The following is a 15,709-nucleotide window of genomic DNA, read 5'->3' as shown; positions in this document are numbered from 1 at the left end:
TCAGGGCGACACTTCACAGAATGCATAGTGATGATTTGTGGTCGTTTTTCTGTAACTAAATATGCACATAACATGCTGAAAATATGAAGGTAGATTCTCTATGATATGTTATTGTAAGAGAGTCGGTTACATTTCCGTTGCAGTTTAAAATGTAGCTAGCACAAGCCCAGAAATCAGTCTTGTTGCAGCGTTTGGGGTTAAAACCTATAACCACCCCTTATGCTAGGTTGATGCTAGAATGGACGGGCCGGAGGGAGAGGGAAAATGCCCCCGAGGACCCTCTCCAGTCTGATGAGAATGATTAGGTGTCCTTCTGATTGCCTTCATCATCTGCACCATATTTCCCAGTAGAAGTAGTCACAAGCAGCCTGCTCATGTACAGTAGGCTGACTCATAAACACCATTATGCTAGTGTCTGTGTTCTGATTAAGCTTGTCATGTTTGATTATACAATAAGGATTATCGAGTCATTTTGAGCAAATAGAGAAAAATCATATGGGCCATATTTTTTGTTTGCTTTAGACATGTGTTGTACTTGTGTTTGTTTCCGAATGATGTATTCCCTGTAGATGATTGGGTGATCTCTATCAGCAATTTCACGTAATCATATCTGTAATTCATATCTCCAAATCAGTAATAAAAAAGAGCCCAAGCCCTATCAAACAATCCTGAGTGATATCAAACCTCATTATTTTACTTTGTTCGTTTTTCGAATTCAAGAATTCATGGGGAATTGAAAAAATATGTGTAGGTTAGTTATGACTTTACCTCAAAAGACTTTTGGTCTTTCAGCTTTGCTCTAAAATGTTTCAGTTTTCAGTGTTCAGGTATCAGTTTTCCAGACACAGTAGATGTCACACTGTCCCTGTCATGTCCTCTCCTGCTGCTCTCTGGACTTTTCTACTGTTGTGTCTCTGGATCTAAGGGACTATTTCCTCAACCCTTTGTCTGCCCCGTGCCCCCTGTGATGTTCTGCCTTGCTTTCCGTGTCTTCATTTCCTGTCTTGTCCCTCTCCTGCCCCTCTAGCCCACTCTAGTCCCAGTGCCCCAGCTGTAGCTTCCCTGCCTCAAGCCCTAGTCCCAATTCCACAGCTCCAGTCCTAGTCCCTGCCCTAGTGTCTCTGAGATTAGCCTGTTCTTAGTCTGATTAGAATCACCACCTGCACCTCGTTCCTTTGATTAGCCCTCCCTGTCTATACTGTATAGGCTCTTGTGTTTCATTTGTCTTTGTCCGTTCATTGTTCCGTGTCAACTTGCATGTCTTTGTGTTTGGAAGTCCTGTAAATAAATCTCTCCGGCTTCGCCTGTGTACAGTACATCTACAGTTGGGTTTATCTTGCTGCTACATTCGCCCAGTTTGTGTCAGTAGATGCCACTCTCTCCCACTCACTACACAAGACTGCTTAAAAAAGGCCAGCAGGTACTGTAGCCTATCATTTCAGAAAAAAAAGTCAGCCATGACACTTCACAAGTTACTCTTATTCTGTTCTGTACATGCCGCTGACACTTTCCTTTGAGCTCAGCATGTCAACCAAGTTATTCTTTCAAGATCTTTCAAACTTTCGAAATCGTTTCCACCTATTGTGTCTCCCAAGGTGAATGATTTTATTTTATATCTTCTTTCCCCTCAGATGCGGAAAAAAATGTCTCCTGCTGTGTCATAAAGTAGGCCTCGTCAGACCGTCCAGATCTAGCGAGCTCACTTACAGGTGAGAAACTGAAAGTGAATTTGCGAGATCAGGATGGTCTCACCAGGCTAGTCATGAAGGCATGGTTGATGCTAGAACGGGCGGGCCGGAGGGAGAGGGGGAGGGAACTCCGCCGCACGTCATCAAATGCTCACAACGTTCATTGATGCAACCCTCCTCATGAATATGTATGACTGCCTTGATTCAAGGTCCCTCATTGGCCACAACGAGAAAATGCACGTTGATGTGTCAAAAATGGTTACGTTAACGTGACAGAAATCAATGCGTTAACGTGACAAAAACTAACGTGTTAACGCGACCATATTCGACGTGTTAACACAACATTTCTAAGATGTTATTTGCACATTTGGCCTTCCATACATTAGCGCAAGTGCAGTCCTTCCTACATGTAGAAAAAATATGCCAGAAACCATACGCTGCTGTGATTGGTTGATGCCGCTGTGAGCATTTGATTCTAGCATCAACCCTTACGCTAGGCTTTTTCTGTACATGGTTAGCTAAGTAGCCTACGTAAAATGACTCTGTCGCCATGATTTTTATAACTTTCGCTTTTTGTTAAATTTGTAAATTGTAATGTTGGCTTGGAAACCTGGGAATATTCTCTCTCTCTCCCCCCTCTCAAGCCAGCCAAGCCCCCCCAACCAGGAGCAGGAGCAAGTGAAGCCGCAGATGGAGATAAGAAGAACGTGGAGCTGGGGACCCAGACTGAGGACCCAGAGAGAGAAGCTGCAGGAAGAAATGAATGAAGTTGGCTGAGAACGCCATTGTTGTCTGACCCCTCTCCCAGTCCGCAGGCCATCAAAGAGATGAATGACGAGATCCAGGAGAACGCTTGTGAGACGGAGCTGGAGCCCAGGGAGATGCTGGACCTGGGCGGGGTGCACATGCGAGAGGCGGAGGAACGTCTGGAGACCACCCAGGCCACTGAGATAGAGATGAGGAAGATGGAGGTGAGCCAGGCTACCAGAAGGGTCTCTCTGCTGACCTCATTCATGCCTGACTCCTTCCAGCATCATGGAGAAGACCAGGATGCATGCATTCTGCTGGCCAAAGAGATCAGATGGACTGGAATGGGGGAGTAGTTACTCATGATGTGGACTACTAATATAGTGTCTTGCAAAATGTATTATAATTTAATTACTGAGGGTGAAGGGTGGTAGACATGTTGCCCTGTTCCTCTAAACGTGTGTGTGTGTGTGTGTGTCAGAAATCACATGGTTCTGTAGGAGAGTGCATGTCAGCCAACGAGAGGGTCACTCTCTCTCGCTCTCTCTCTCTCTCTCTCCCTCCCTCCCTCCCTCCCTCCCTCCCTCCCTCCCTCCCTCCCTCCCTCCCTCCCTCCCTCCCTTCCATGCTCTCAGTTGCCAGCCTCCCAGTTCTTGTTTGAACTGAGCAAGAAGCAGGTGAGCGGGACAGGAAGAGGCGCTAAGACGGGGACAGGCGTGGCCAGGGGCAGTCCTGGGACAGCCCCACAGGCTCTGTGAGTCTTGTTGTTCAGTTAAATGCCCTCATGAGTATTAACAGAAGAGCACCATATACATATGCACACATACACTCTAACATGTCGCTCTCTCCTCAGCTCAGCCCAATGGTCCCTGATGGTTCTGTCTGTTCTGTCTCAGCCCTTAGGTGGAGACATTTTAGAACGCACCACTCTAATTTGTATCAGGCAGTAGGTTGGTCATCCATGGTTGCTAGGAGAGCACAGCTCTCTGGCTCCTGTATGTATTTAAAGCTGTCTTACAAACCAGACTAGGTCTCAAGATTGGTTGATTGGTCCCTAGAGTCAAAACGGAACTTGGAAAGACTGCTTTTAGTTGTGGTGCTCCTAGAGCATGGAATAGATTTCAGAAGTATTTTAAATTGGATGCCTTTTTTTTAACATTTTGATTCAGGAACATGGGGTCAAGATCTGTGTATGTTTTGGATAATGTTTTAATTGTATTTAATTCTGTAAAATGTATGAATGCGATTTTATATTGTTTTTATATTGTTTATGAGGTATGCTGTGTAACCGGGGCCCCACTGTAACTGAGACCTTGGACTCATTGGGCTTCCCTGGATAAATTAAAATAAAATAAAAGGGCACTCACAGTACACATTGGCCCCTGCTATGCTTATGAGGTGGTAGGCGATTTTGGTTGAAAGAAAGGGATTATCTTACATCTAGTAGTACAACTATTAAACATATCTCCCTCATAAACAACCTCCTACAAGCCATTAAATAATCTCTTAAATAACATCCTACAGCCGTATGTGGGACCCATTAGTAAAGAGGGAGGGGAGGGCGGGGTTGTAAACTGGATAGCACTAAAGCAGAACCACTGCCGACAATGCACAGTATGCCAAAGACACAATGTAGGTGAACATGCCAAGACTACACAAGCAGCACATCTGCTACCATGGGGGACTTTTGTACGTACATTAGTACTCATCATGTACTACAGCAAGTAGACTTTGTTCACATGTCAACAAATTGTGGTAATATTCTTGATCGTTGACGGGATCTCAAAGTGGGTTGAAGCCTAGCCACGTGGAAAAGCAAACTCTACCACCTCTGAGAAGATAGTGATGAGAGATGTGGTCGGTCATTATGGAATATCAGGACAATAACGTGACAATAACGTGACAGAGGCTCCAATTTCCAAGCCAGATAGTACAGGAACTTTGTAAAGCCCTGCTGATATCCAATTACATGTTTCTGTGACCTGATCCAGCACCACACCTCCAGCCGGTCCCTGAGATTATCGGATCAAGGGCTCTTGGCGGTGCCCCGGACCCGGCTGAAAACAAAGGCGGATCGCTCTTTTGGGGCGGTGGCTCCGAGGCTGTGGAACTCGCTCCCCCAGGAGCTGAGAGCTGATGCGTCTGCGGACATTTTCAAGGGACAGCTAAAGACGCACCTGTTCAGACAGGCTTTTTGAACACGCATAGGCCGTATTACTGTTTGACTTGCACTTTTTTTGTCCTTTTGTTCGTTCTGTTTCACTGCATTTTACCTTTCCTTATGCTGTATGTGACTGTATTTTAATGTTGTTGTTTTCCTAATTATAGTACTTTTGTGTTTTTTACTGCGAAGCACTCTGTGCAAGGAGGGGTTGCTATAGAAATAAAGTTTTACTTACTTACATCAGTGGTGTCACATGCTGGGATATAAATTAACACAGTGTGTGCGATATCAGCAGCAAAATGTGCTCAGGGGCAGTAAAACGCCCGAATGGTATTCAAAAAATGAACTGGTCAAAATGTAATTAGACCGCACACAAGTGGTTTGATTCTCTCAACTCTCAGATCCACACTAAACAGGACTTTCCCCACATAAAAGACCCATGAGACTTCCTGTATCCACACCCCTTATGCTTAAGGAAATGGACAACCACATGACGTCTTCTAGCAATAAATAAATGAAAGAGCAACAATTTCTTAAAGTTCAACGAGGATTAAACTGATATCCTACTACTTGTCCACAGAACAAAAAGTGAAATGTTGTTTAACAATCTGGGGTTAGATTTCGATTAAGACCTAAGATAAGTCCCACATTAACAAGGTGATGAAAAATCATCTGTCACCCTTAGAAACATACATTTGCTAAAGAACAACCATTTATAAATGAAAAAGATGCAGAAAGACTGTCTATTTCAAGCAGACTTGATTACTATAAGGCACTTTTGACTGTACTGTGAGACTGGGCTATCAACCAGAACCAAGAGGAAAGAGCACATTAGTCCAGTCTGTTCTGCAATTGCTTTCGGTAACATATGGAACTGATTTAAAAGGTCCTCCTCCTTATATACAGTACAAAGCTTAAAGGGTGAGAACCAATTACAGTGAGGGAAATCATTATTTGATCCCCTGCTGATTTTGTAAGTATGCCAACTGACAAAGAAATGATCCGTTTATACTTTTAATGGTAGGTTTATTTTAACAGTGAGAGACAGAATAACAAAAAAAAAGTCCAGACAAATACATTTATTTGAATTTTAATGAGTGAAATAAGTATTTGACCCCTTCGCAAAACATGATTTGGAGTCACAGTTCTTGGTAGCAAAACCTTTGTTGGCAATCACAGAGATCAGACGTTTCTTGTAGCTGGCCACCAGGTTTGCACACATCTCAGGAGGGATTTTGTCCCCCTCCTCTTTGAAGATCCTCTCCAAGTTTCGAGGCTGACGTTTGGCAACTCGAAGATTCAGCTCCCTCCACAGATGTTCTATGGGATTAAGGTCTGGTGATTGGCTAGGCTACTCCAGGACTTGAATGTGCTTCTTCTTGAGCCACTCCTTTGTTGTATTGGCTGTGTGTTTTGGGTCATTGTCATGCTGGTATACCCATCCACGACCCATTTTCAGTGTCCTGGCTGAGGGAAGGAGGTTCTCTCAAGATTTGACGGTACATGGCCCCATCCAATCTTCCTTTTGATGCAGTGAAGTTGTCCTGTCCCCTTAGCAGAAAAACACCCCCAAAGCATAATGTTTACACCTCCATGTTTGAGCGTGTGGATGGTGTTCTTCGGGTCATAGTCAGCATTCATCCTCCTCCAAACACGGCAAGATGACTTGATGTTAAAGAGCTCGATATTTGTCTCATCTGACCACAACACTTTCACCCAGTCCTCCTCTGAATCATCCAGAGGTTCATTGGCAAACCTCAGACGGGCCTGTACATGTGCTTTCTTGAGCAGGGGGACCTTGCGGGCGATGCAGGATTTCAGTCCATTATGGCGTAGTGTGTTACCAATTGTTTTCTTGGTGACTGTGGTCCCAGCTGCCTTGAGATCATTGACAAGATCCTCCCGTGTAGTTCTGGGCTGATTCCTCACCGTTCTCATGACCATCAGTCAGTCAGGTTGCAGCCAATCACCTTTTCGGCGGAGCGGATGACACGCTGCAGTTTGGCCTTGTCTTTGGCTGTAGTGGTGGATTAGCCAACTAGGAAAAAAACACATGTTGGTGTCGCTCGTTCTACTGTACATGCGAGTTAGATGCTGTATACAGTACGCCCACTGTCTGGACAGGCCAAGCACAAAGATCGACTGATATGGCAGCCAAAGAGAAACCATACAAAAGAGCTTGCTGAATTGCGAAAAGATAAAGAAATTATTTTATTTTGATCGATTCAAATTTGTATGACCCTTGCCTGGACTGAAATTAAAAAATAGTAACCCTCTCTTGGACTAAAATTAAAAAAGGATGACCTTTCCCTATTGTCCTCCAGTGACTCCTTCCCATACATTTTAAATGGTTCCTTATGTGACATTTCCCTTCCTACTAGTTATTATGAATATAATTTTTAAAGTATGTCGGCTCATAGCACTGCCAATTCCTCCCAGATAGCAAGCGGATCTGGGCCATATACAGGCCAGATCTGGCCCTTGTGACTTAGTTCCGGCCCATATATGGCCCAGAATCATTACACATCCGCTTGCTATCTTGGCTGGCTATATACAGCCTACTACAAACATGATACTGACCATTACACACATTCTGTCCAGCGGCAGCAATAACCAAAAATGAATAATAATATATACTTACCTATTTGAAAAGTCGCTAGCTACACTGTCTGCAGTAGGCTCCTACAGCCTGGTTGCCGGTGGGTAAACAGTATAAGAAGGTCCTGGCTGTTTTAGGCATTGACACAATCTGAGGTGCGTTTTTGCACCCTGTTGTATGTTACTTTGTTCGTTAGCCAACGTTTGCCTTCATTGTGACTGAGGCGTTTGCAATTGAATTTGTGTAACAACTTCCATAGTGATGTCACTATGAATGTAGCAAGATTGCCATGCCTGTGATCACTAAAAACTAACAAACGCATGAAAAAAATTTTCAACATCTGTTTTCTTCACCAAAGCAAAAGTATTTCTTATATCGTTTTATTATTTTTTTGCACAGTGCCTGTGAATTTGGAAGTTAAACAAATGTTATTGCTTATGCTTGATGCTTATTATTGCTTTCAAATAAAGTATCCCTTTCGCCTATGGTTACATTACAGTTAGAAATGAGTTATAACTGGTCTGTACCTAGCTATACGCTCTTTGTTTCCGGCACTGCCCTCCTGTGTGTGATGAACAGGGTGAGAACCGTGTTGGACATACTGGACCACGACAAGGCCCTGCTGTGTATAGGGCTGTAACCCAAGACCCTGCTGTGTATAGGGCTGTAACCCAAGACCCTGCTGTGTATAGGGCTGTAACCCAAGGCCCTGCTGTGTATAGGGCTGTAACCCAAGACCCTGCTGTGTATAGGGCTGTAACCCAAGGCCCTGCTGTGTATAGGGCTGTAACCCAAGACCCTGCTGTGTATAGGGCTGTAACCCAAGACCCTGCTGTGTATAGGGCTGTAACCCAAGGCCCTGCTGTGTATAGGGCTGTAACCCAAGGCCCTGCTGTGTATAGGGCTGTAACCCAAGACCCTGCTGTGTATAGGGCTGTAACCCAAGACCCTGCTGTGTATAGGGCTGTAACCCAAGGCCCTGCTGTGTATAGGGCTGTAACCCAAGACCCTGCTGTGTATAGGGCTGTAACCCAAGGCCCTGCTGTGTATAGGGCTGTAACCCAAGACCCTGCTGTGTATAGGGCTGTAACCCAAGACCCTGCTGTGTATAGGGCTGTAACCCAAGGCCCTGCTGTGTATAGGGCTGTAACCCAAGGCCCTGCTGTGTATAGGGCTGTAACCCAAGACCCTGCTGTGTATAGGGCTGTAACCCAAGACCCTGCTGTGTATAGGGCTGTAACCCAAGGCCCTGCTGTGTATAGGGCTGTAACCCAAGGCCCTGCTGTGTATAGGGCTGTAACCCAAGGCCCTGCTGTGTATAGGGCTGTAACCCAAGGCCCTGCTGTGTATAGGGCTGTAACCCAAGACCCTGCTGTGTATAGGGCTGTAACCCAAGACCCGGCTGTGTATAGGGCTGTAACCCAAGGCCCTGCTGTGTATAGGGCTGTAACCCAAGACCCTGCTGAGTATAGGGCTGTAACCCAAGGCCCTGCTGAGTATAGGGCTGTAACCCAAGGCCCTGCTGAGTATAGGGCTGTAACCCAAGGCCCTACTGAGTATAGAGCTGTAACCCAAGGCCCTGCTGAGTATAGGGCTGTCACCCAAGACCCTGCTGAGTATAGGGCTGTAACCCAAGACCCTGCTGAGTATAGGGCTGTAACCCAAGACCCTGCTGAGTATAGGGCTGTAACCCAAGACCCTGCTGAGTATTGTTCAGGAATTTACATCCAAACACCCAGGAATTTACATCCAAACACCTTAAACCTTTGTCCTCTCACTCCTTTTGTAATTCATCACCTCCCCCAAATATTCACATAGCTGTGCTAACATACAAAATGGCTTCCAGAAGGCCATCTGTCTACAATAGAATAACCATCCTTTGTCCCCAATTGCCGCCCTTTTTCTCATGTCACATGTCTGTACTCTTGGCCACGTCTGCCATTTCATATGATGTACAATGCAGTAGCCAATCACATCCTGGAAGGACCTTACCTGTGTTTTGACTGCATATAAGCCACAGCAGAAGACCAAACGGGCACTTCGCTGACTAACCACTCGTTGTTCAGGAAGTCCTTGCGCTCGTATGTTTTTCACAATAAACCAGACTTAACCTTTTGAGCGAATCTTGGTAAATCCTTTTGACTAGATCAGTTAAATTACTATCACAGTTGGCGACTCGGGACGGGATCGACTGCCGTGGGGTTCGCCTGGGGTGGAACCAAAGGACGCAGACGTGCGGAGCGGTAGCCGCTCTGGAAAACTTCTCTCTTTGCGTCTATGCGCACTGGTTCGGAGAAGTCCGCCGTTGGTTCCACTCGGCTAAACTCACGGTACGTTGAAAAATGAATCCTTTTATGCTTGGTATTTGCCTTGGTTTTGGTTCAGATTGTGATTGGTCTAGATTATTGAAAACAGAAACCCCGGCGTGGGTATTTTATAAGTAAGTAACTATCCAAGGAGATGTGAACAGCAATAGATATATTTATATATTATATTGTCCTTTGATTTCGTCCTTGTTTCGTTACGAGGGTATATGCCGTTCAGAAGAAGTGTGAGTTTGGTCTCGTGATTTGTTCCCCTGCAGTTGATGTACAATTTAGGTTGTTTATCGGTTGCAGCTTAGAACGGTTTTGAGTTAATACACCAAAGCTGGCACAGAACGGGCTTCCCTTTGGCCAGTCGCAGGAGTTGTACCGTTGTATGTTTCCTACCGAGGGTAGGGCGCTCATTGTTGATGTTTCGTTTCAGAACGATTACCAACTAGCTTAAGCCTCATTGTTGATGTTTCGTTTCAGAACGATTACCAACTAGCTTAAGCCCCGTTGTTGATGTTTCGTGTTAGCACGATTGCCAACTAGCTTCGAAGTGATTGTTGATGTTTCGTTTTAGAACGCTTACCAACAGATGTAGCTACGGGAGTGATTGGTGTTTCCAATCCGCGTTTCTGGGAGAAATGTTTTCCCCTTTGATCCCGGGTGGTTTGGTAAACCTAACGAGAGTTAGCTTTGACCAAGTGGCTGTACAGTGTTTTGGTGGACCTAGACTAGGTTTAGCTTTGACCAAAAGGCTGGTGGTTCAGCCGGACAGGCAGGCATATGTTTTTTTGCTTGTTGTAACGTGGGCCTTTGTTCGTCTTATGTGTTTTTGTCCCCGAACGGGGTTGTGTTGTCTTTGTGTTTTGTCTAGCGTTTTTTTCGCCGGCTCACTGGGATTTTTGATTGCATGTTTGAGCTTCGGCTCTTGCCTTGTATTGTTTGTTAAGCGCGCCTATTATCCAGCTAGGTATTGTTCACATTTTGTACACTGTTAAATCGTAACTGCTAGATTTCCAGTAGGCTAGCTGGTTGTCTGGGAGACGTAGGAAAACAACTACCCGCTCTCTCGGTGATCCGCCATCGAGCCAGAGAACAAAGGACCAGTTGACTGGGTGAGTTATTTAGCGGTTTAATGTGTCTTTGTTTCTTTCGAAATTGTATTCCTTTGTTTATTTCCCGCCTGTGTTTAACTATACTTTTCTTTTCACCGTTAGTTTTGAATTATAGGCTGTAGGGTATAATTATGAATACCAATACTAGTTCGCTGTCTGGGCCAGCTAAGATTGTTGCGCAAAGGTTTTGGGATGATGCTTGTGTACAGTATTTGATCTGGGTGAAGCATTCTGATTTCCCCCTGTCCGGTACACTCAATATTAGTGAGTTAGCGACTGTTAGGGCTCAGTTACAGGCGTTTGAGATGACTAGGTTAGGAAGGGAGCCTGGAAATGCGATAGATTGGAATGCATTCAGGAAGTGGGAAATAGTCGCACACGAGTGTTTTTTCAAGTCAAAAAGAAGCGTAGCTGACGAAGTTAATCAGAGAGAGGAATATTCAGAGTCCCTCCCCCCTCCTAGTCATTCCGTTTTGAACTCTATCACGCCGACTCGGCACTCAGAGCTCACACCTCTTTCCCGAACTATGTCTGTTTCACTCGCTGTTGTAGCTGCCGCCCCGCCTCCCAACTCTGTTTTTCTGTCTGCTCCCAACCAACAACGACCAGAGGGGTGACAGAGAAACAATGGGAAGCGTTCTGGTAGGGTTAGGCGAGGAAAAAGGTATAATCGAAGTGAAGACAGAGACGATTCATGTTACCATTGTGGTCAGTATGGTCACTGGATGGCACAGTGTCACAGTTACCGCAAGATAAAAGAAATGGAGAATTCTCAGACCTGGGGTCCAGCGCCACCTGCTGGAGTTCCCTTGAACAACCCACAAGGTAGATTTTAACTAGCCAATATAGACCCATTTTTTTAAGGTAAATAAACAGGACGAGACAGATGTAGCTGAGGACGTAAGGTTTGTACATGATAGTGGGGGGGATAGATAATGTTTGCCAGTGTCTTAACCTGAATACAGCATATCCTAACCCAATTATATATTTTTAATGTTTATGTTAAATATCTCATGTTTATAGTTTGAGGCACATTCATCGGGGCTGAGTGTTTTTCTGAGTGTTTTACAGACAACTGTCGTTCCGGGAGTGATGGGTGAGTGCCGAACCAGGAGACGACACAGGACCGGAGGTGGAGATGGGGGTTACCGGCCTGTTTCTCTACAGATGGGCGATCTGTGGTTCGTGGGATGCAGGACCAACGCCATGTCACCAACTCACTGTGAGCGACAGATAAGTATGACATAGGGAAGAGACCATTTTTGTCCGAAGCGGGCCCAATACTCTGTCCTCAAATGCAGAAGAGGGAAGTTTTTAGATATACAATTTTTAGCTATACAAATGAAGCTTTGATGGATTTTTTGATTAATTGATAATTGATGTTTTCTTAATTGTAAATGAAGCCAGTTCATTTTAGTGTCATTTTATTTGAGTGATGCATTTTTTTCCCCCACCTCTGTTTTATCCTGACTTCAGGAAATTTGTTTCTACCCTTAAGGGGTGTTATTTTGTTGAGACGAGAATGTGTTTATTTTATTTCATAAAATCGCGAGAGAAATTCTAGAGCCAAATCCAATTGCCTTGATCATGACTGGGGACTGAGCGTGTTAAAGTCATTCTAACACTGCCCCTGATGTCACTGTAGGCTACTGCAGAGCCTAGATACGAACTGACTGGCTCTAATGACACTTGAACAGACACCCTGTTTAAGTTTTCCTGACTGAATAACACAATTTTTCCCCAAAGCAGGAGCTTGCACTTAACCATGTTTCTGAGTATCTCCCAACAGACTGCTGATAACCGTTCCTGACCAAAGAGGGAAACAGGGAGACCAGACCAGAGGACTCAAAGGGGAACAGGGAAACCAGACCAGAGGACTCTCCTTTTTTCTCTTCTGTTTTGTCTCTGTTTGTCTCTCTCATCTGTGGATCCACAGACGGAGCACTTCATCAGCCTGTACTGGGGGAGCGGGAGCACCGAGGTGGCCCTCCAGCAGCACGACCCGGGCCGGCCCTACGTGGAGCAGTACCGTGTGGACCGGGTTCAGTTCAAGAGCCTGTACGTGCTGCTGGCGCCCTGGCTGCGCACCTTCACCCTGCTGGACCAGGACAGGGACTCCCTCCTCACCTTCCGAGAGCTCGCTGGCTGACCGCTCTATGCAGACCTGCCCAATGGGAAGACAGACTACCAGGAGCAGATGAGCAGCCTGAGAACAGGCCAGAAAACATGGAAGAGAAGTAGATGTTGCGGGAGGAACCTACCCGTCAAAGATGGAACAATCAGCACCAGGACATTCTGGCCTGTGTGGAAGAGCTGTAAAAAGTAGCTGAGAGGACGGTCCATGCAGCCGAACCAGAGATCTCAAGAACAATCGGAGAGTGACCTTGACAGTCACCGCCACACTGTCCTCTCCTCTGATGAGCAATCGGAGAGTGACCTTGACGGTCACCGCCACACTCTCCTCTCCCGCCACACTCTCCTCTCCTCTGATGAACAATCGGAGACTGACCTTGCTGGTCACCTCCTTCTCGTGGTTGTGGTATGACAACGTGGACAATCTCAACAGCAATGACTGCACCTCTAACCGCACACACTGGAACCTACATTAAACATTCAGAGACGCAAACATGGAAGCTATGATCCAGAGGAAATTACATGCGATTATTCACAACAAGAGTGAATGAACTTTGAAATTATCTTGAAAAAAATATCATATTTGTTTACAAGAGTTACAATGGTTGAAACATGAGTTGATAAATAAGTTTGGGTTTTTCCTCTAAATTGACCAAGAGGTTTTTTGCCCTTCTTACACTGGTAACCATTTATCTTTTTGCCTTGTTCAAACTTTAAATCAAGGTTTTTTGGTGAATGGTTGTCCACTCTTAGACTATAAATAGTATAATCATGTCATCTTTTTTACCTTGTTTCCTGTCAAATTTCTGAAACAAGGGGTTTTGGTGCGTGATTTTGCACGTGGAAAGAAAATAATCTTTTTTTTTTTTTTTTTTTTTTTGCTCCACCTAGTGGAGAGATTATTATTTCCTTTCCACATGTATAGCATAGCTGAATGTTTAAACTTTGTGTTTGGATTTTATATTTTATTTTTGTGTACCTGTTCAGGCACAAATGGGGGATTGTTCAGGAATTTACATCCAAACACCCAGGAATTTACATCCAAACACCTTAAACCTTTGTCCTCTCACTCCTTTTGTAATTCATCACCTCCCCCAAATATTCACATAGCTGTGCTAACATACAAAATGGCTTCCAGAAGGCTATCTGTCTACAATAGAATAACCATCCTTTGTCCCCAATTGCCGCCCTTTTTCTCATGTCACATGTCTGTACTCTTGGCCACGCCTGCCATTTCATATGATGTACAATGCAGTAGCCAATCACATCCTGGAAGGACCTTACCTGTGTTTTGACTGCATATAAGCCACAGCAGAAGACCAAACGGGCTCTTCGCTGACTAACCACTCGTTGTTCAGGAAGTCCTTGCGCTCGTATGTTTTTCACAATAAACCAGACTTAACCTTTTGAGCGAATCTTGGTAAATCCTTTTGACTAGATCAGTTCAATTACTATCACAGTATAGGGCTGTAATCCAAGGCTCAGTGTCTCTGATACAAGGAGGCACAAGCTGAACATACTGCAGATGACTCAGATTCAGATACAAAGTACGTAAGTGGTTATTGTATATCTCTGGCTGGGACTGCACTACTCAGAGAGCGAGAAAAGCTCTCTAGCTCTCTCTCTCTCTCTCTCTCTCTCTCTATGCACATAATAACAAATTTGAAATATTGATGGTCTGTTCAAGTTCTCCTTATTGATTATTAAGGACAGATGATTTTCTTCCACTCAGCTTTCACGCAAGCCGGCTGCTTATAAATAATTGCTTACACTGACAAATCGAGCACAACATAAAAGTCCTTTCATCATGAATCTTTAACCAATTTTCACACTATACATCACATTCTCATGACGCTGTTAACAGTGTTTTAATAGCCTACAGAAATGGTATTATTTCCTTTTACACACGGAGACTGAGACGTGTGTACAGTTCATGACAATGTTACACTACTCTAGCTTGGTAACACATGTAGGCCACAATGATTTAACTCTTGACTGGGAGTGGCACTCTTTTGGCTCCAAAATCAGCTTAAGACTTTCACCATGTCTGGCTGATGGCTGAAGCCGTTGATTGAATCAGCCACAATGGCTGACAGACACCTCGTTAACCGCCAACGTCGCCTGCGTGTTGTTTCTGGCGTGACAAGGCACATTTAAGTCAGTAAATTTGACTGTTGTCTGAATCAACAGACTACTTAACCGTTACCTCACACTGTTCCAGCTAGTCTGATGGGATTCATTACGATTGCTCTCATCAGACTCATTTAAGTCACTTCCTCCGTTTAATAATGTTGACGTGTTGTTGTTCCTCCCTGCCTTTTGAAGTCACAGCTAATCTGAACATGATGGTGATGGAGGAGTTGAGGATGGACTCAATAATGGAGGTGTAGAAGAAATTCAACATGTCAGAGGCAACAATGATCATCGAGTTCATCCTCACATCCTCCATCACCATCTGGTTCTCCGCCTCAACAGACAAGGACGAGGGCAGACTGCAGCGCATCATCCGCTCCGCTGAGAGGGTGATCGGCTGTAGACTGTCATCCCTACAGGACCTGCACACCTCCAGGACCCGAAAACAGGCCAATAAGATCACGGCCGACCCCTCCCATCTGGTCACGGTCTCTTTGACCCACTCCCCTCTGGCAGGAGACTGCGGTCCATCGGAACCGGATCCACACGCCACAAAAACAGATTCTTTCCCACGGCCATCACACTCATAAACAAGGCTCATGTCCCCCAGCGACGCGACCCCCCCCCACACACACACACACACACACACACACAGACATACACACACACACACACACACACACACACACACACTGCGCTCACTGTACATAGCACCGCTCACCCACCACACTACAATCTGCACACACACACTGTACACTCACCACACCCCATTATCTATATAGTACACATACTGTAATTGTGCCTCCCCTTTTATTTTT

The 15,709-nt window shown here is 45.1% G+C and overlaps 1 protein-coding gene across 1 annotated transcript in view; it reads right to left on the bottom strand.

The window, feature by feature from the left end:
• plekha6 (pleckstrin homology domain containing, family A member 6) overlaps nucleotides 1-15,709 on the bottom strand; it is a gene marked incomplete at its 5' end in the record, with an annotated part of 144,036 nt that overhangs the window by 16,205 nt on the left and 112,122 nt on the right. The gene's annotated exons all lie outside the window — the stretch shown is intronic.

This window comes from Borostomias antarcticus (assembly GCF_949987555.1).
Source record: "Borostomias antarcticus genome assembly, chromosome: 11".
Taxonomy (NCBI): domain Eukaryota; kingdom Metazoa; phylum Chordata; class Actinopteri; order Stomiiformes; family Stomiidae; genus Borostomias; species Borostomias antarcticus.
This window is presented reverse-complemented; position numbering and strand designations above follow the sequence as displayed.